This window comes from Giraffa tippelskirchi, chromosome X (genome assembly GCF_054371585.1).
Source record: "Giraffa tippelskirchi isolate mGirTip1 chromosome X, T2T-mGirTip1v1.2.pri, whole genome shotgun sequence".
NCBI lineage: Eukaryota > Metazoa > Chordata > Mammalia > Artiodactyla > Giraffidae > Giraffa > Giraffa tippelskirchi.
Window position 1 is genome coordinate 139,773,308 of NC_137289.1, and position 21,246 is coordinate 139,794,553.

A 21,246-nucleotide genomic window follows, 5' to 3' on the forward strand; every position below is an offset into this window, starting at 1 on the left:
CAGTGTAGAGAGTCTGGAGAGCTAAGCAAGTATCATCAAACTACTAAATGGCTGGATGGTCCCCTGCTTTAGCACTTCGCCACACAGCCTCTCAGGTAAACCCAAGGCTGTATCCCACTTCCAACCCACCACTTTGTCATTCCTTCAAGCAAAATATAATACTAACTCTGGCCAACCTAGCTTCTCGAGTTTCTTTTCTTTCAGGCCAAATGCTTTAGAAGGCTGGGCTTTGAGGAGTGGTTGCCTATATATCCTTGCACTTAAAATCTCTTCAGCGAGCTGGTGGATTAGGAGTTTAGGGAGGAAAGGAGTCCTACACTAACCTTTAGGCTCCCACAGAACTGACACTGTTGTAGGTGGCTATGTTCAACTTGAAGTGATAAAAAATAAAGCATAATAAGCCTACATCCACCCAAGAGTGACAGACTTCTGAGCTGATTCCTCTCCTTCTGAGGCCATAAGAGGTCTCACAAAATTTAAGCTAACTAATAGACTCATGTTTTTTCTCTATCTTCCCTTAGATTATAAAGGTTTCATAAATAACATGACACTTCATAAAATCATTTATGCAGCGAGGATGAGGACTTACACATTACTCTCTAGACGGGGAGAGGAGAATGTTAAAATTTTAAATAATCTGATGAAGCTCATTTAACTATTTACTGAAGAAAATCTGAGCTATTAACCTTTTATTTTATGCTTCATTTTTGCTTTCTTTCTTGCAGGACAACTGTTCTTATAAATTTGAACACTGAACTGCTTTTTTAAAAAATTACTTTTTCCGTATTTGCTAACAGTGAAATAAATCCAAATCCTCAGATAGCCCTTAGAAGGAAGTGCAGCATTATGGAAAATAGCTTGTATGGCATCAGCAACTCTGAGACTGACTCCCCAACTGTGTTATCTCAGGGAAGTTTCTTAACATCTCTGTGTTTTAGGATCCTCATGTGTACAATGAGACTAATGATGGTGTTTGCTTCATAGGGTTACTGGGAAAAGTACATGAGGCAATTCATGTGGTGCTTAACATAAAGTAAACACTCAATAATTGCTACTGATTATTTTGTTTCCAAGGCAAACCGTTCAACATCACAGTAATCCAAGTCTATGCCCCAGCCACTGATGCCAAAGAAGCTGAATGGTTCTATGAAAACCTTGTAAGACTAACACCAAAAAAACATGTCCTTTTCATCATAGGGGACTGGAATGCAAAAGGAGGAAGTCAAGAGATACCTGGAGTAACAGGCAAGTTTGGCCTTGGAGTACAAAATGAAACAGGGCAAAGGCTAACAAAGCTTTGCCAAGAGAACGCACTGGTCATAGCAAACACCCTTTTTCAACAACACAAGAGATGACTACACGTGGACATCACCAGATGGTCAATACAGAAATCAGATTGATTATATCCTTTGCAGCCAAAGATGGAGAAGCTCTATACAGTCAGCAAAAACAAGACCTGGAGCTGACTGTGGCCCAGATCATCAGTTCCTTATTGCAAAATTCAGGCTTAAATTGAAGAAAGTAGAGAAAACCACTAGGCCATTCAGGTATGACCTAAATCAAATCCCTTATGATTATAGAGTAGAGGTAATGAATAGATTCAAAGGATTAGATCTGGGAGACAGAGGGCCTGAAAAACTATGGACAGAGGTTCATAACACTGTACGGGAGGCAGTGACCAAAGGAAAAGAAATGCAAGAAGGCAATGTTGTGGTTGTCTGAGGAGGCCTTCCAAATAGCTGAGAAAAGAAGAGAAGCGAAAGACAAAGGAGAAAGGGAAAGATAAGATAAACTGAATGCAGAGTTCCAGAGAAGAGTAAGGAGAGATAAGAAACCCTTCTTAAGTGAGCAATGCAAAGAAATAGAGGAAAACAACAGAATGGGGAAGACTGAGATCTCTTCAAGAAAATTAGAGATACCAAGGGAACATTTCACTCAATGACGGCACGACAAAGGACAGAAACAGCAAGAACCTAACAGAAGCAGAAGAGATTAAGAAGAGGTGGCAAGAATACACAGAACTCTACAAAAAAGGTCTTAATGACCCAGATAACTATGATGGTGTGGTCACTCACCTAGAGCCAGACATCCTGGAGTGTGAAGTCAAGTGGGCCTTAGGAAGCATCACTACGAACAAAGCTAGTGGAGGTGATGGAGTTTCAGTTGAGCTATTTAAAATCCTAAAAGATGATGCTGTTGAAATGCTGCACTCAGTATGCCAGCAAATTTGGAAAACTCAGCAGTGGCCACAGGACTGGAAAAGGTCAGTTTTCATTCTAAAGAAAGGCAATGTCAAAGAATGTTCAAACTAGTGTACAGTTGCACTCATTTCACATGCTAGCAAGATAATGCTCAAAATTCTTCAAGCTAGGCTTCAGCAGTACATGAACCGAGAACTTCTAGATGTACAAGCTGGATTTAGAAAAGGCAGAGGAATCAGAGACCAAATTGCCAGCATCCGTTCGATCATAGAAAAAGCAAGGGAATGCCAGAAAAACATCTACTTCTGCTTCACTGACTATGTTAAAGCCTTTGACTATGTGGATCATAACAAACTGTGGAAAAATTCTTAAAGAGATGGACATACCAGACCACCTTACCTGTCTCCTGAGAACCCTGTATGCAGGTCAAGAAGCAACAGTTGGAACCAGACATAGAACAACGGACTAGTTCAAAATTAGGAAAGGAGTATGTAAAAGCTGTATATTGTCACCCTGCTTATTTAACTTATATGCAGAGTACATCAGGCAAAATGCCAGTCTGGATGAATCACAAGCTGGAATCAAGATTGCCAGGAGAAGTATCAACAACCTCAGATATGCAGATGACACCACCCTAATGGCAGAAAGAGAAGAGGAACTAAAGAGCCACTTGATGAGGGTGAAGAGGAGAATGGAAAAGCTGGCTTAAAATTCAACATTGAAAAAATTAAGATCATGGCACCTGGTCCCAAAACTTCATGGCAAATAGATGGGGAAAAAGTGGAAGCAATGATAGATTTTATTTTCTTGGGCTCCAAAATCACTGCAGATAGTGACTGGAGCCATGAAATTAAAAGATACTTGCTCCTTGGAAGAAAAGCTATGACATACCTACAGAGCATATTCAAAAGCAAAGACATCACTTTGCCAACAAAGGTCTGTATAGTCAAAGCTATGGTTTTTCCAGCAGTCATGCATGGATGTGAGAGTTGGATCATAAAGAAGGCTGAGCACCAAAGAATTGATGCTTTCGAACGGTGGTGCTGGAGCAGAGTCTTGAGAGTCCCTTGGACTGCAAGGAGATTAAACCAGTCAATCCGAAAGGAAATCAATCCTGAATATTCATTGGAAGTACCAATGCTGAGGCTCTCCAATACTTTGGCCACCTGATGCAAAGAGCTGACTCATTGGAAAAGACCCTGATTCTGGGAAACATTGAAAGCAGGAGAAGGGGATGACAAAGGATGATATGGTTGGATGGCATCACCGACTCAATGGACATAAGTTTGAGCAAGCTCCAGGAGATAGTGAAGGACGGGGAAGCCTGGTATGCTGCAGCCCAGGGGGTTGCAAAGAGTCAGACAGGACACAGTAACTGAACAGTAACAATTATTACTATCTTGAAGCTTCTAAAGATGTCTGCATGCAAGTGGACTGTAATTTATAGAGAAAAATTAGCATAAACTACCATCATACAAGGGAGAACTAACGGATGGTCTGACTGGACTACAGAGTGTCATAGAAACACAGATGATGGAGAAATTCCTTCCAGCCTGGTGTTCTAGGGAAGGCTGCATGCTGAAGTGCTATTTGGATTGACCCAGAAGATGGTTGGAATTTTGATAGATTAGGAGCAAAGGAGACAAAGGGGACAAAGGCCCAGAGGAAATGGAGGCAAGGTCATGCCTGGGGAAGAGAGGAGGCAGGAGTTCAGCTGGAGCACAATATGCATTAGGGAGGACGGAAGCCCAAGGGCCTGGAAGGCTGGATGGGAGAAGACAAGGCATAAGATAGGATGCAGGTGGGTTGGTCTATGGGCCTGTGAGAAACTGAAGCCAAGGACAAAAGGAAAACTGGGGTTGGAGTCAGTAATTTGGGTGTACTCCTCCTGATTTTCTATTCATTGGCCCATGAGACCTCTGGATTCAGTTTTTTCACTTAGGAATGGAGAGCACTGGACATGGCTATCTCTTTGAGACTCTGGTTTCCATTCTTTTGGTCATACATTTACAAGTGCAATTTCTGGATCGTATGGTGGTTCTATTTTTAATTTTTGGAGGACCCTCCACCATGTTTTCCATAGTGGTTACATTGTTTTACATTCCCACTAACAGTGCACAAGCGTTCCAACTTCTCCACCTCCCCAGCAACATATGTATTTTCTGGTTTTTAGATAGCAGTTATCCTAATGGGTGTGAGGGGATATCTCACTGTGATTTAGATTTGCAATTGCTCTGATGATTAGTGATGCTGAGCATCTTTTCATATGCTTGTTGGCTGTCTGTATATCATCTTTGGAGAAATGTCTATTCAAGTCCTTCGCCCATTTTCTAATTGGGATATTTGATTTTTTTTATTTTGAGTTGTAGGAGTTCTTTATATATTCTGGATATTAACCCCTTATCAAATATATGATTTGCACTGTTTTCTCTTATTCTACAGGTTGCCTTTTCACTTTGTTGGTCATGTCCTTTGATGAACGACAGTTCTGAAGTTTTATGCTGTCCAGGCTGTCCATTTTTGCTTTTGCTGCCTGTGCTTGTGGTGCTATGTCCAAAAAATCACTGCCAAGTCCAATGTCATGAAGCCTTTTCTCTTCGTTTTCTTCCAGGAGTTTTAGCATTTTGTATGTCACCAGTCCGTAAACTTCCCAGTTTGCACAGGGCCTTGGCTTGCAGTGAGAAGCCCGGGGGCACCGGAGACAGCTGCAGCAGGAACACACGGGGTCCAGACACCAGAGCGGTGCAGCAGAGAGGATGTGGGACAACTCCTTGGGACACAGGCACCGGCTCCAACATCCAAGGATCAGTTTTATTGTGTAAAAGAGTGAGAGAAACTGCAAGTCTTTATAGCTCTAAGCATCCTCTCATGTATTAATTCAATCTACACTTACCATGCATCATACATGATAAAAGACGTGGTTCTAGGTACTTTGCATGTGTTCTTTTCATCCTCAGGATGCACTAACTAAGCATCTACTAGGTACTCGTAGGCACTGGGGATTAAAGGTGATCAAGACACACCACACATGCTCGAGGAATTCACCATCTTGCCAAAGTCACCAGGGTTTGTGTTCATTTCCCTGTTTCTCCTTATCCCTCTCTTTCTTACACTCTGGCTCTTCTTTCTCTCTGACTAATCTTGCTTATAGCTCAACATATGTCAGGCTGTCAACATATGGCATATTTTGCAAACAGATAAACAGTGGCACATATGCAACCATATATTCCTGGCACGCAGATGCCCCAGCTTGGCTTCGTCAGCCTCAGCAGAAAGCACTTGGTAAGTCTCTCTCAGAAATTCAAGAACGCAAGAGCTGCTCATGTATCCTCTGACAAGTGGTTAAATGAAGTTTTTCCTTGTCTTAAGTGTGAAAGCGGGAAAGCTGCCTCCCTGCTCTTTCAGTCCAGAGGCATTCAAGACCAAAGACTCTGTCCTCACTCTCCACTGTCTGGGATGTTCTGACCAGAGGTCAATTTTCTCATTAAAGATCCTTTTGTTTCTCCATCTGGCAGTGATTCATTATCTCCTCTGTGGCAGTAGATCAGCCCTCTGTGGACGTGCATGGGCTGGACTCTAAGAGTCTCAGGTGTATTTTGTCCATGTAAAAATAAAAATAAGTGTGCAGCAGACTCTGTAGATGTCCCCTCCGCCCCCCCACAATATCCTTCCACACTCTCATTTCCCTGCACATCAACCCTAATGTCTGGATCTGTATTTCTTTGCCTGAGGGCATTCTCAGCTTGTGTATGCAATAGGCCCTTACTGCCCCTCCTCCAGCATCCTTCAACCCACTACTCATGAGATATGCTGGATAAATACCCCAGTTTTCTCATCCTTCATAGATAATTCTGAGGCCTTGGCTCCCAGAGCTCCTATGGGGAGACGTGCTGGGGTAGTATATCCTAGTAGGCATCCTTCTTCTTCCTTCCTCTTTCCCACCACTCCTCTACTGGTGTTTCCTGCACTTACCCCATAAACAAAGTACTTGCACTTGAATCTTTGTGTCAGGGTTTTCTTCTGGGGTACCCCAATTAAGATACTCTGGAACTCAACTTTGGGGGAAAGGGTGAGCAATTATAACACAGGATCTCCTCAAATGTGGACTTCTGATGGTGGCCCAGGAAGCAATCTGCACCAAAAAGGAAAATGCTCCTGGATGGCAGTGGAAGCAGCAGCAGATCCCACACTATTGGAAATACTCTGCCCAAATCAGAGTGGGTCACTGGGTCTGGGAAGAATTTGTCCCAGCAGCTAAACAGAACTGCCCAGCCCTTGTCATGAGAAAATGGAATCCAAAGATAGAGTGAGCAAGTTAGCTTCTACCCCTTTTTCTACTCCAGTGCAACTTCTTGCCTCCTGCCTCTTAAGATCATGTTTTCTTCCTTTTCCATGTAAAGATTAAAATGTACACAAATGATAAGACCAGGGAAAGCTGCAACCTAAGACGAAAATGAACGTGACTGTTGGGTTGTTACAACAGCTCAGCGTATACTAAAACTGAGTTAACATGTAACTGCTAAAAACTCGGGTTAGACCCATGGAAGCAAAAGTCATTTAACAAAGGTAACTCCAGGTCAGGTCAGGTCAGTCGCTCAGTCGTGTCCGACTCTTTGTGACCCCATGAATTGCAGCATGCCAGGCCTCTCTGTCCATCACCAACTCCCGGAGTCTACCCAAACCCATGTTCATCGAGTCAGTGATGCCATCCAACCATCTACTCCTCGGTCGTTCCCTTCTCCTCCTGTCCCCAATCCTACCCAGCATCAGGGTCTTTTCCAATGAGTCAACTCTTCACATGAGGTGGTCAAAGTATTGGAGTTTCAGCTTCAACATCAGTCCTTCCAATGAACACCCAGGACTGATCTCCTTTAGAATGGATTAATTGGATCTCCTTGCAGTCCAAGGGATTCTCAAGAGTCTTCTCCAACACCACAGTTCAAAAGCATCAATTCTTTGGCGCTCAGCTTTCTTCACCGTCCAAATCTCACATCCATACATGACCACTGGAAAAACCATAGCCTTGACTAGACAGACTTTTGTTGGCAAAGTAATGTCTCTGCTTTTAAATATGCTATCTAGGTTGGCCATAACCTTCCTTCCAAGGAGTAAGTGTCTTTTAATTTCATGGCTGCAATCACCATCAGCAGTGATTTTAGAGCCCCCCAAAATAAAGTCTGACACTGTTTCCACTGTTTCCCCATCTATTTCCCATGAAGGGATGGGACCACATGCCATGATCTTAGTTTTCTGAACGTTGAGCTCTAAGCCAACTTTTTCACTCTCCTCTTTCACTTTCATCAAGAGGCTCTTTAGTTCTTCTTCACTTTCTGCCATAAGGGTGCTGTCATCTGCATATCTGAGGTTATTGATATTTCTCCCGGCAATCTTGATTCCAGCTTGTGTTTCTTCCAGCCCAGCGTTTCTCATGATGTACTCTGCATAGAAGTTAAATAAGCAGGGTGACAACATACAGCCTTGACGTACTCCTTTCCCGATTTGGAACCAGTCTGTTGTTCCATGTCCAGTTCTAACTGTTGCTTCCTGACCTGCATACAGGTTTCTCAAGAGACAGGTCAGATGGTCTGGTATTCCCATCTCTTTCAGAATTTTCCACAGTTTATTGTGATCCACACAGTCAAAGGCTTTGGCATAGTCAATAAAGCAGAAATAGATGTTTTTCTGGAACTCTCTTGGTTTTTTGGATGATCCAGCGGATATTGGCAATTTGATCTCTGGTTCCTCTGCCTTTTCTAAAACCAGCTTGAACATCTGGAAGTTCACGGTTCACGTATTGCTGAAGCCTGGCTTGGAGAATTTTGAGCATTACTTTACTAGTGTGTGAGGTGATTGCAATTGTGCAGTAGTTTGAGCATTCTTTGGCATTGCCTTTCTTTGGGATTGGAACGAAAACTGACCTTTTCCAGTCCTGTGGCCACTGCTGAGTTTTCCAAATTTGCTGGCATATCGAGTGCAGCACTTTCACAGCATCACCTTTGAGGATTTGAAATAGCTCAACTGGAATTCCATCACCTCCACTAGCTTTGTTCATAGTGATGTTTTCTAAGGCCCACTTGACTTCACATTCCAGGATTTCTGGCTCTAGGTGAGTGATCACACCATCGTGATTATCTGGGTCATGAAGATCTTTTTTGTACAGTTCTTCTGTGTATTCTCGCCACCTCTTCTTAATATCTTCTGCTTCTGTTAGGTCCATACCATTTCTGTCCTTTATCGAGCCCATCTTTGCATGAAATGTTCCTTTGGTATCTCTAATTTTCTTGAAGAGATCTCTAGTCTTTCCCAATCTGTTGTTTTCCTCTATTTCTTTGCACTGATCGCTGAGGAAGGCTTTCTTATCTCTCCTTGCGATTCTTTGGAACTCTGCATTCAGATGGGAATATCTTTCCTTTTCTCCTTTGCTTTTCGCTTCTCTTCTCTTCCCAGCTATCTGTAAGGCCTCCTCAGACAGCCATTTTGCTTTTTTGCATTTCTTTTCCATGGGGATGGTCTTGATCCCTGTCTCCTGTACAATGTCACGAACCTCTGTCCATAGTTCATCAGGCACTCTGTCTGTCAGGTCTAGTCCCTTAAATCTATTTGTCACTTCTACTGTATACTCAAAAGGCATTTGATCTAGGTCATACCTGAATGGACTAGTGGTTTTCCCTACTTTCTTCAATTTCAGTCTGAATTTGGCAATAAGCAGTTCATGATCTGAGCCACAGTCTGCTCCTGGTCTTGTTTTTGCTGACTGTATAGAGCTTCTCCATCTTTGGCTGCAAAGAATATAATCAATCTGATTTCGGTGTTGACCATCTGGTGATGTCCACGTGTAGAGTCTTCTCTTGTGTTGTTGGAGGAGGGTGTTTGCTATGACCAATGCGTTCTCTTGGCAAAGCTCTATTAGCCTTTGCCCTGCTTCATTCTGTACTCCAACGCCAAATTTGCCTGTTACGCCAGGTGTTTCTTGACTTCCTACTTTTGCATTCCAGTCCCGTATAATGAAAAGGACATCTTTTTTGGGTGTTAGTTCTAGAAGGTCTTGTAGGTCTTCATAGAACCATTCAACTTCAGCTTCTTCGGCGTTACTGGTCGGGGCATAGACTTGGATTACCGTGATATTGAATGGTTTGCCTTGGAAACGAACAGAGATCATTCTGTCGTTTTTGAGATTGCATCCAAGTATTGCCTTTTGGACTCTTTTGTTGACCATGATGGCTACTCCATTTCTTCTAAGGGATTCTTGCCCACAGTAGTAGATATAATGGTCATCTGAGTTAAATTCACCCATTCCAGTCCATCTTAGTTCACTGATTTCTAGAATGTCGACGTTCACTCTTGCCATCTCCTGTTTGACCACTTCCAATTTGTCCTGATTCATGGACCTAACATTCCAGGTTCTTATGCAATATTGCTGTTTACAGCATCGGACTTTGCGTCTGTCACCAGTCACATCCACAGCTGGGTTATCGTTTTTGCTTTGGTTCCATCCCATCATTCTTTCTGGAGTTATTTCTCCACTGATCTCCAGTAGCATATTGGGCACTTACTGACCTGGAGAGTTCATCTTTCAGTGTCCTATCTTTTTGCCTTTTCATACTGTTCATGGGGTTCTCAAGGCAAGAATACTGAAGTGGTTTGCCATGCCCTTCTCCAGTGGACCACATTCTGTCCGACCTCTCCACCATGACCCATCTGTCTTGGGTGGCCCCACACGGCATGGCTTAGTTTCATTGAGATAGACAAGGCTGTGGTCCATGTGATCAGATTAGCTAGTTTTCTGTAATTTTAGCTTCAGTGTGTCTGCCCTCTGATGCCCTCTCGCAACACCTACCGTCTTACTTGGGTTTCTCTTACCTTGGACGTGGGGTATTTCTTCACGGCTGTTCCAGAAAAGTGCAGCCGTTGCTCCTTACCTTCGACAAGGGGTATCTACTCACGACGGCCCCTCCTGACCTTGAATGTGGAGTAACTCCTCTCGGCCCTCCTGTGCCCACACAGCTGCTGCTCCTTGGGCCTGGGGTAACTCCCCTCGCTGCCGCCCCTGGCCCCCGGCCCGGCCTAGCTCCCCTCGGCTGCTGCCCCCGGCCCTCGGCCCCCGGCCCGGCCTAGCTCCTCTCGGCCACCGCCCTAACTCCAGACATCAAATTTTAAAATTATCTTTATATGATTGTCCTTCAAATTTTTCAGCAAAGTCGTAGTGGCAAATTTTATAAGCTGAATATGGTAAGGAAGAAAATAAGAGTCTGAAATGAGAATGGGGCTCATTACATCTTGACCCTTGATCCACTGAGTAAGCTCTAGGCCAGTACTGTCCAACAGAACTTTCTATGATGATGGAATGTTCTAGAGCTACGCTTTCTAATACAGTAGCTGCTAACCCCATGTGGCTATTGAGTACTTGTAATGTGGATAGTGCATTCAATATGTATTAGAGTTACTTAAATAACTCACCTATTGCATTATTACATATGCTGTTCAATACAGTTTTATAACTGCGATACAATCACAGAGTGGTTATTTCAGTGCCAGCTGTTTCCCCATCCCCTTCTTCTTCTTCTCCCCAGTGAAGCCCTGACTTGAGACCATTTTCCTATCTTTGACTCAAGTATCCCTTTCAGCAGGGGTCCCCAACCTCCAGGCCATGGACCAGTACCTCCTGTCAGGTCAGTGGCAGCATATGAGATTAGAAATAAAGTGCATGATAAATGTAATGTGCTTGAATCATCCTGTAACCATCCCCTCACTCCTGGTCCATGGAAAATTGTCTTCTATGAAATTGGTCCCTGGTGCAGAAAAGGTTGGGGACCACTGCCCTATAGGATTGATTTTCTGTCTGTTCTTCAGACCTGCTCGCTGTCCACCACCTCCCAGGTTTTGGGATCTATCGGTGGAAAGGATCACAGAGTTTGTCCGTCTCCAAACCAAACTCCTTTTTAATCTCTTTCCTACTGACTCAACCAGGGGGTGAGGACACCAGAGAAAACATGGTGACTTGCTGCAAACCTTACATCATGGACATCATACCCCTTCTTCCCTTCATCCTTAGGCCTGCTCCAGTTCCATTTCCTTACTGGTTTTTATGAACCTTCATCTCAGAGTCTACTACTGAGGAATCCAATCTAAAAGAACTATTTCTTACACTCAAAAAGGGATTCCCAGGTGGCACAGTGGTAAAGAATCTGCCGGCCATTGCAGAAGATGCAACAGACATGAGTTTGATCCCTGGGTCGGGAGGATTCCCTGCAATAGGAAATGGTAACCTACTCTAGTATTCTTGCCTGGAGAATCCCGTGGATAGGGAGCCTGGTGGCCTACAGACCATGGGGTCACAAATAGTTAGACATGACTGAGTGACTAAGCACACACACAATAAAAAAAACCCAAAAAACCTAAAATCCTCTAAAGCTTCTTCTCCTTGTTTGGTTTTTTGGTTTGTTTGTAATCTTTCTTTTTTTAACCTTGTTTTCCAAGAGACCAGTGGGCAGAAATATTTTCCAATTAAACATTTAAAAATATTTTGAGCCTAGCAGAATAGATCAGTGTTACCTTATACTCTTGAAAATGGTGTTCTCTGTCCAACAGATACATTCTTCAGAGGTCCTCAACCTAAACATTTGAATCATTACCTCAGTGTCAGGCCGTCAAAATATAAAGGGAAAGAGAGGGACGTGTCACGATTCAGCAAATATCTGTCGCGGGTGTACAGCATTTGAGGCATTCATCCCAGACGGAGAGAGGACAGTAACAGGGTGCCCTGAGTTGCTCTCACTTCACACAGCTTTGGATGAATCTGCTCATCAGACTGCTGAGCAACATGCTTGGTGACGAGGACTTATTAAAGATGGAATTGGGCTCTTCAAAATCTTTTTTAAAAATTACCGAAGGGCTACTTCATGGCCTAGTTTCTTTATTAAGCAATAACGTATGGAACGTCTTGTTTTCAGTCCTCAGCAGCTGCCAAAACCTGAACATGTCAAATCCAAGCGATCACAGCCATCCAGGAGATCTATTAATAGCAAGATAATTTTCAAGTCCACTGTACCGAGTGGTGTTTTGTTTTTTGGTTAGGCATATAATACATTCCATATCATGTCTGCTGAGTTCTGTTTTGAGGTTCCACTTTTAAAAATAAATCAGGCTTGTTTTAAATTAGGGCAACAATAAATCCATCAGTGTTTGGTATTTTGGCTTTGGATACTGTGGGACCACAGCTAATATCAGGTTTATGGAACCTAAATTAAAACACTCTTTTATATTCTTGTACTGTGTTTCCTGGTGTTTGTCTGGAAACACAGAAGTGAAAGAAGGAAAAAAGTTCTCTAGCAAGGAAGCAAATTGTAATAATACAAAGAGGCATATTATCTAATATTGATTCTGGTCTGCTTGGGGGCATCTCACATGAGGGGAAGAAAGGCACAGGTAGGAAAATACATCTCCCCCTGTTCAAACCATTTACCAGGGCCTCTGCCTCTGTGTGTGTGTGTTGTTTAAAAATTCTTCCCTACCGCAGGGTCATAAAGCTATTGTGATGGTTAATTTTTCAACTTGGCGAGGCCATGATGCCCAGTTATTTGGTCAAACACCAGTCTAGACATTGCTATGAAGACATTTTACAAATGTGATTTAACATTTACATCAGTAGACTTTGATGAAAGAAGTCTTCTTTGATGGTAAAGAAGGTTACCATCCATAGTGTGTAGGGGCCTTATTCAATCAGCTGAAAGCCTTCAGAGAAAAGACTGAGCTTCCTCAAGGAAGAAGGAATTTGTTCTCCAAACTGCCTTCAAGACTGTTAATACCAGCTCTTGCCAGAATTTCCACCCTGCTGGCCTGCCCTGCGGATTTTAGACTTTCCAGTCCCACCCCTACAATGTTTTCAGTCAATTCCTTAAAATATCTAAATAATTAAATCAATCTCTCTCTCATATATATATATATACATGCACACATATACATATATATGTATCACGAATTCACACACATACACATATACCAATTCACACATATACTAATAAGGTACATACACCAATCTATACATATACACACATCCTATTGGCTCCATTTCTCTGGAGACCTCTAATACAGATATTCTCCTATGTGTTGTTCTAAAAGTTAAGTTTGGCATTTTACAACTAACTTCTTAACCCATCTGGAATTGATTTTGATGATATATTCTTAATTTATTATTTCTTCAGTCAATTTCATGTGTTTGAGGAAATAAAAAGAGATAAATGTCTGCCTTTGCCAGTCCTCTTGGTTGTAATTTTGTGTGTCTTTTTAAAAGCATAAACATCTAGTTCTCACTGCACAAATTCTGATTCAACAGGTCTGAGTTGGGGCCTAAGCACATATATTTTGTTAATACAGGCAACTTTGAAGTTCTATCTAGAAGAAAATATAGAATGAATATTTTTAATATCCTTTAGATAGGAAACATCTGAAAATGACATCAGAGACAAAATCCACTGAGAGAAAAAGCATGAAATATTTGACCATATTAAATATTTCTAAACTGTATAGAACTATCAGTTATAAGATGAATAAGCTCTAAAGATCTAATGTATAACATGGTGACTAGTTGATAATACTGAATATTGTGTAACTAAAATTTGCTGAGAGTAGAACTTAAGTGTTCACACCAAAGATAAGGTAAATATGTGACGTGATGCACATGTTAATTAACTCAATGGTTACAATTCTTTCATAATGTATGAAAAAAAAGTGTTAGCTGCTCAGTCATGTCCAACTCTTTTGCGACCCCATGGACTCTAGCCCACCAGGCTCCTCTGTCCATGGGATTCTCCAGGCAAGAATACTGCAATGGGTTACCATGCCCTCCTCCAGGGGATCTCCCTGACCCAGGGATTGAACTCAGGTCTCTTACATTGCAGGCAGATTCTTTACTGTCTGAGTCATATACATATACCAGGAAAGTATATGTATATCAAATCATCACTTTGCACACTTTAATTACAATTCTATTTCTCAATTAAACCTCAAACAAGCTGAAAAATTCATATAGAAAAGTGCATCCACAAGATTTTTAAATTTCTGTACAGCAAGTACCACCAAAAGGAAAGTAAAAAAGTAGAAGGACAAACTGGGAAAAATGTATGATACATATTAAAAATTAATATCCCTATATAAAAAGCTCTTATAAGTAAATACTACAGGAACAACAAATAGATCAGAATGATTAAGAAACTGAGTTATGGGATCTCCCTGCCTAGTTCTGAATCCTCGCTACAGCACTTACAAGATCCTGGTGTGCCGGGAGCCAGCTCACGAGATCCCATCCATGACAGGGTCATGAGGAAAAGGACAGATTTGAGCAAGGCTTCTCAGGCCTCAGGGATTCTCGGAAGGCTGCCTCAGCACTCACCTTAAAGATATCTGTCTTTCTGATGTTTACTATAATAAACCTCTTCTTATTTTCTATGACTTAGGCAAAAGGCCTTTCCTGATTCCCTTCTAAAATAGATCATTCTGAAACCTCAAATCAACAAGGCCCCTGAACGGTAGCACCCTAAATAAAATTATCTGGGATATAGAGTATGCTGATCTAAATTCCTTTTGCTAACATATTGGTTTGTTTAATAAATGTACCTGTGCCTTTGGAGCTAATGTGCATGACTGTTCCTTAATAATAAAACAGCATTGAGAGCCTCCGCACAGAAAGCCCCTATGGGCACAAAATCCTTCGCAGGAAAAAAGGCTTGTTAGGAAATATAAGAAATATTGTTTTATGAAACTGTTACTTAGTCTATATTTATTCACTATGTTTTTACTCTTAACGTATTTAGCCTATATAATGAAAGCATAATCGTTAGAGATTTATATAAATAGAAGTTTAGCTTTAATACAAATAATAAGACAATTGTTGATTTAACTGATGATTCTTACTTAGAGCTGAACTTCAGCTTGCTGTTCTATGACTTTATGGAACCACATTCTTTTCTGTTAAGCTCAAGGCATAGAGTAAATTACCAAAAACAGGTTTTACCTTAAAACCTCCTGCTGATAAATTCTTTCCTGATGTGCTCAATACAAAAGTATTCTGACTGACCAACCCTTATCAATGGAGAGTCACAAGGTGTTAGCAGGCCACCAGGCCAGAAGATGATGTAAACAAAATGAGGCTTTTTGTAACTAAAGACATGCAAACGGCTTCGATGAGGGTCGAAGCTGCTGGCCCATTGAGCTAACTTGATAGGCCCATTAAGATATACCCATTAAGCTAAGTTGGTATGTCCCTTAAGCTGAATCGGTATGTCCCTTAAGCTGAATCGGTATGTCCCTTAAGCTGAATTGGTATGACTCTATACGTTACATTTGTTTCTATATACCACTAAAAGTATAAAAGCTGTCTTAAAAACAATAAAGTAGAAGACACTTGGAAACGCTGAGACTCGCTGTGTCTTCTCATTCGTATTACCGACGCCGTCCATCCTGAGGGAACTCTGGACCCGCTGGAGCTGGACTCTGGCACTGGTGGACACATTATTGCACCTCTGCCTCTATTTTTGCATCTCTAATATCAGAATAATAATAACTTCATCGGCTGATGATGAATATTAAAATAGGTAATGACTGCTAAGGGCTTAAAATAGTGATACATTGTAAGGCATCAATAAATATTAACTTTCTAATTAAAAGAGGAACTTTCCAAAGAAAAGTGGACAGATGCTATAAATGCTTGATTCACTAAAAGCAACAATAACATACATAAATCAATATCTAAATGACAAACTTATTCCAAGATATACTTAGCATACAACCACCGGATGCTAAATCAATCTTTCTAAATAAAATAATAAATTGGCTGCCACCAAGAATATAAAAATAATGTAATGACCTTTTAAATTTTTAAAATGAAACATGAAAACCTATGCCTGATTTAAGCTGTTTAACAGAGTAACAGTATTAATAGCTAACATTTAAACAGCACTTGCTCTATGCCAAGGCATCATGTGTTTTGCATTCTTTTGCAAAGAATACTATTATCATTTCTTTCTTCTGGCTGAGGAAACTGAGGCTCAGAGAGGTCTAATAATTTGTTCAAGGTCACACAGCTAGTAAAATGGCAGATCTGTGGTTGATCCCAAGCAGTCTGTTTCCTGGGTCTGTGCCTTTAACTGGCATAAGACAGAAAAAACTATATATAAATATGAAAGATCATTTCTTAATTATTTGGTGTCTGAAAGTTACAGCTGTGAGATATCCAGCATGCTCCCTGGTCTCCTGCAGGTTTCCTAACTTCGTGCAATTTCATCAAGCATTAAAGCGCCAGGGTGGATGTGGTGGTGAAGATGTGCTAGCTGTCAAATGGTTCCATTGTGCTGCTTGCTGTCACTCTCTGAGAGGGATCTGTTGAGGGAGACGGACGACATGAAACCTCGAACTAAAAGCAGGTCTGTCAACTGACAAGGTTCTTATCATTTCTGCTTTCCCTCTCCACCAAGACCACCAACTATAAAAAGCTATTTGTAAGGTTGTTTTTCCCAAGGTTGTTCATCCCATTCTATTGTGCAAGAGGCATTTTTATACCCCATTACCAGCACAGCTCTGTATACACTACAAAGAGCAAATGTTCAACAAAAGTATAGATGAGGAGGAGGAGGCTCAGGCATATTACCTAGCAAATGCTCAAAAGGGGGGTGATGTGGCTGACTAGTTAAAAGCAGAACTTTAGGGTCAGAGTAGACCTGGGTTCGAATCCTGTTACCACCGTTTACAACTTGTGGGTCCTTGGGCAAGTCAGTTAATCTCCTGGTGTCAAACAGAGATAAGAGGGCATCATAAAGATTAAATGATATAATTCTTGTCCAGAATTCAGCCAGAGCTGCTACTCTCGATCATCATCAACATCTCAACTTAATAAAAAGTTTAGAAACTATGACTTCATCACATTCAAAATTATCTATAGACTTCAATGTCATCTGAAGCAAAGACATAGATCTGTGCCATGGAAGACATAAACTGAGAGTCTCAAGTTTTTGGTGACAAACCTTTCTTGTGGTCTCGATAGTATAAAGTGAGTACAATATGGTGGCCTCAGGTGGTCAAATGTAACCAAGACTGGTAATTCCATCTGGAGTCACCTGATGAACCTTGCCATTTCCCAAGATAAATTACTCCTCCCTCCACCCCCAATACTTTTGTGACTTAGAGATGTTATCCTTTCCCAGCTCAGCATGGCCACAGTCATCCACTGTCAATGCTTGAGGACAATAGAAAGTTGGCCTGGACCTATTCTGCCTGTTCGTTATTGCCCCACATAACCCCACTTCTTTTCTCCCAACAAACAGGGTTAATATGTCCAGCCTTAGATTATGATTTGAAGTCTGCAACAGAGTCGCATTGGAAAAAGCCAAGGAGTAGATTTTGTTCAACAAAAACCAGTGAAACTAAAGGAAACGTCATAATTTTTGTACCGAATGCAATCTAATGATAAGCTGTATATGTGAGAATCCATCTGTTCCTTGGGTTGTAATTAAATTTCTCCTTGAACAACCATCTTGTATACTTAGGGGAAACTGTTTACATTTCATCATATCTTTGAAAAGGTAATCGATCTCTATCTTAATCAACCTTTCTAACTTGGATCATTTCTTTGAAAGGCTGATGAACCTGGTTGCTTTTAAAAATACATCTCGGCAGTGAATTTGACTGGTATCAGAAGTACCATAAATCAGTGCAGTTTTAGAGATAGTTTTGATAATGAATGGCTCTGATGCCCAAAGCACCTTTGACAGACTGATGTAGCAATGACTCCCAATTTGTTCAAGTCTCTCTGTATCCATACCCTTGAGGAGTCTCCTTCTACTTAGACTCTAGACTTGGCTGTGTGATCGTCTGATCAACAGCATAAAAACAAATGTGATGCAAGCAAAGAATTGAAAAGCACGTGCACACTGGAGCTCTCCCTCTCTTGCTCTTCTTGGGACTCTTGTTATAGCTGCAACGTGAACAAACCCATCTGGCGCTGTCTGATGAAAGATAAGAGAAATCCATAGCTGGAACTTAAATGGCTGCCTCAGCTAACAGGCAGCCAGCATCCTAGCTGACCCAGTGGCCACCTGTAGACACATAGGAGTGACACCTAGTTGAGACCAGCAGAAAGCTCATCCATTTGAGCCCAGTCCAAATTTCCAGATTACAAAATTGTGGGGGTTACTTTAAGCCACTAGGCTGTGGGGAGGTTTGTTATACAGTGAAAGCTAACTGACTCAGTGTCCCAGTTAGAGCAGAGTTGCTGCACCAGCTCTGGGGCAGGCGTTGGACTCCATCTGAATCATTTGCTTATAAACAGCTGTGAAGGACATGAACCCAGAACAACCAAAAGTGAGCAAACACTAGGTGGTCCATCCATCCACAGACACACGGGTACATCACTGTGATTAGGAAAACTAGAATACACATAGTCACAGAGGATAGGGATGGGCTGACCCTTCACTCTTCAGTGTTTGGGATCAGTTGAGTAGACACTTGAAATTATGAGGATTTTAGGAACACTGAGAGCCTCCATTTCAGCACCACCTAAAACTTTGTTTGTTCGCTATTTTGCATTTCACGCTTTGCACAAAGCTCCTGAAGCCCTTGGTTAGATCAGATCAACTGACTCGTGAAACTGAAACTTGCTGTATGACTTTTTTCCATCTACTTTTCCTAAGCGTACTCTCTGTAAAATCTCCCTTAGGAAAAGGGTTCTGTGGTCATATAAATTATTAGATACTCCTGATTCCTCTTGGAATTTCACAATGTACCTTGGTATACTAAAGTCCTGATTATTTTCATTTATTCCAGTGCTGAGATGTATAGGACCATGGAACTATTTTGTGAGTAACATATATTAAATCCTCATTAACCAATGTTTTTCAGAGAATGCTTTGAGAAAGGTGTTTTAAACAGCTTTCTTACAGTGAGATACAGCATACACGTGGAAAAGTACATGAAGCACAAACATGTAGCACAATGAATTACTGTACACCAAACACTCCTGCCGCTGCCACCCTGACCAACAAGTAGATCACTTTCAACACCTCCACTAGACCCCTGTGCCCTCCTAATCCATCAGGGTTTCCTCCTTCCTCTCGAGAGAGAGAACCGTTGCCCTGACTTTATGGTAATAACTTCCTTGCAGTGTTCACTGTTTTGCCACCTAGTATATATACCTAAACTGGAGATTTGTTTTGTGTGTTTTTGAAAGCTATATAAATGGAATTACATGCTACATTTTGGAGGGGCTGGTGGTGTAAGTATCTTCAACTTGAACAGATAATGTCAAAGTCTTTGCCAAATCGAGGGAAAGGGTACCCACTGACATGCCTATCGCTAGGGTACGAGAGTTCCAGTTGCTCACTAGCAGATGTTTTCATTTCTGCCATCTACTCAATGGACAGTGGAGCTTTGAATTTGCATTTCTCTGTTTAGTAAGGAGGTTGAGCACATTTCATTATGTTTACCGGTCATTTGTGTATCTTCTTTTGTGCTGCTCATGTTCAAGCTTTCTGCTCATTTCTCGATGGAGTTTCTACTTCTCTCTTAACGGACAGGAGTTCTTTATCTATTCTAGATAAAAGTCTTTTATTGGGTACAGGAGCTGCAAATGTATTCTCTTGCTCTTTGACTTGTTTTTTCTCTTTCTTAATGGGGTCTACTGTTGAACAAAAGTTCTTCGTTTAAACATAATCACATATATCAGCTGTTTTCCTTTTATGCTTAGTTCTTAGTGTGACACCTGTAATAACACCTGTCTCTGTGTCCAGTGGTATTCCAAGGAGCTGGAAGTCACTGGTCACTGGTCACTGGTAGTAGTTAAAGCCAAAAACTGCAGGTTGGAGAAGAAAAGGGAGGTGGGTGGGAATGGGGAGGGCAGAATGCCATAGGAGGAACAATAGGGGTTATCAAGAAGGCAACAGGGGCCCTTCAGGTGGATGGAGGGTATGACTGCAAGTGGACTGAATGCCACTTTCACCAGACAGCTCCTTATGCATGGAAAGGATGTTGGCAGTATGTCAGAATGAACAGAGAATCAGTTAAGAAGATGTGTGGGGAGAGTAATGTACATATCAACATCTCCAAAGGGAATTGTGCTGAGAGAATTACCACTCTGGCTGGACCCACGAATGCCATCTTTAAAGCCTTTGCTATCATCATGGATGAACTGGAAGAGGACATCAGCATAGCTGCCAGCAAACCCCGGTCACCCTGAGCCTAGTGGTCCCTGCTAGCAGTGTGGCTTTCTCACTTGGAAAGGTGGTTTAGAGATCAACAAAATATGACAAGGGAGTACAGGGGTTCAGGGCCAGGTGTCAGGGAATATGCTTCCCGACTCGAGTGACCAGGCCATTATAATCTCTGATGCAAGCTATCACTGAGTGTATCTGACAAGCCCTTCTGGTCATGTTGGAGTCACCCTGACTCCAAAGGCCATCCAGCTCTCTGGTCATCTTTGCAGTGATCAGGACATGTAAGACACAGGCAGCAATGGCAGGGGCTTTCCTCATCCTTACTCCACTGCCCATCCATGTGCCTCAACCCTGAAGGCCTACAGAATTCAAGGATGCTACTTCACAGCCACATTTGACCAAGCTTCCCCTGTTCGCAATGTGAAAATCTGGTTTTCCTCTGAGGCATGGCAACCCTGGATTCAGTGACATTGAATCCACTCTCCAGAGATGTATCTACTGAGACTACTCATGGACTCATCATTTCAAGCATTTTCATTGACCTCTTATGGGTACCACCATACAAGGGGTAGCTATTCTCTTCTCCAGGGGATCTTCCCAACCCAGGGATAGAATTCAGTCTCCTTCACTTCAGGCAGATTCTTTACCATCTGAGCCACCAGGGAAGCCCACTACCACCACACAATGGGGCATTAGGGTGCCCAAATCAGTAAGAGTCATCAGACATCTGGGGCATAGTTCATCAATGCAAACACAAAGGAAGGACCTACCATTAGGCCAGTGGCCATCATTGGATCTGCCGCCAGCATTAGCCTGGTTCTGTATCTAATTGTCCAACTGTCCTCAGA

General features: G+C 41.9%; 1 pseudogene; it reads left to right on the forward strand.

Moving 5' to 3' along the window:
• Positions 1–20,143: 20,143 nt before the first annotated feature.
• On the forward strand, positions 20,144–20,630 carry LOC145535779 (poly(rC)-binding protein 2-like; annotated as a pseudogene).
• The last annotated feature ends 616 nt before the right edge of the window (positions 20,631–21,246 follow it).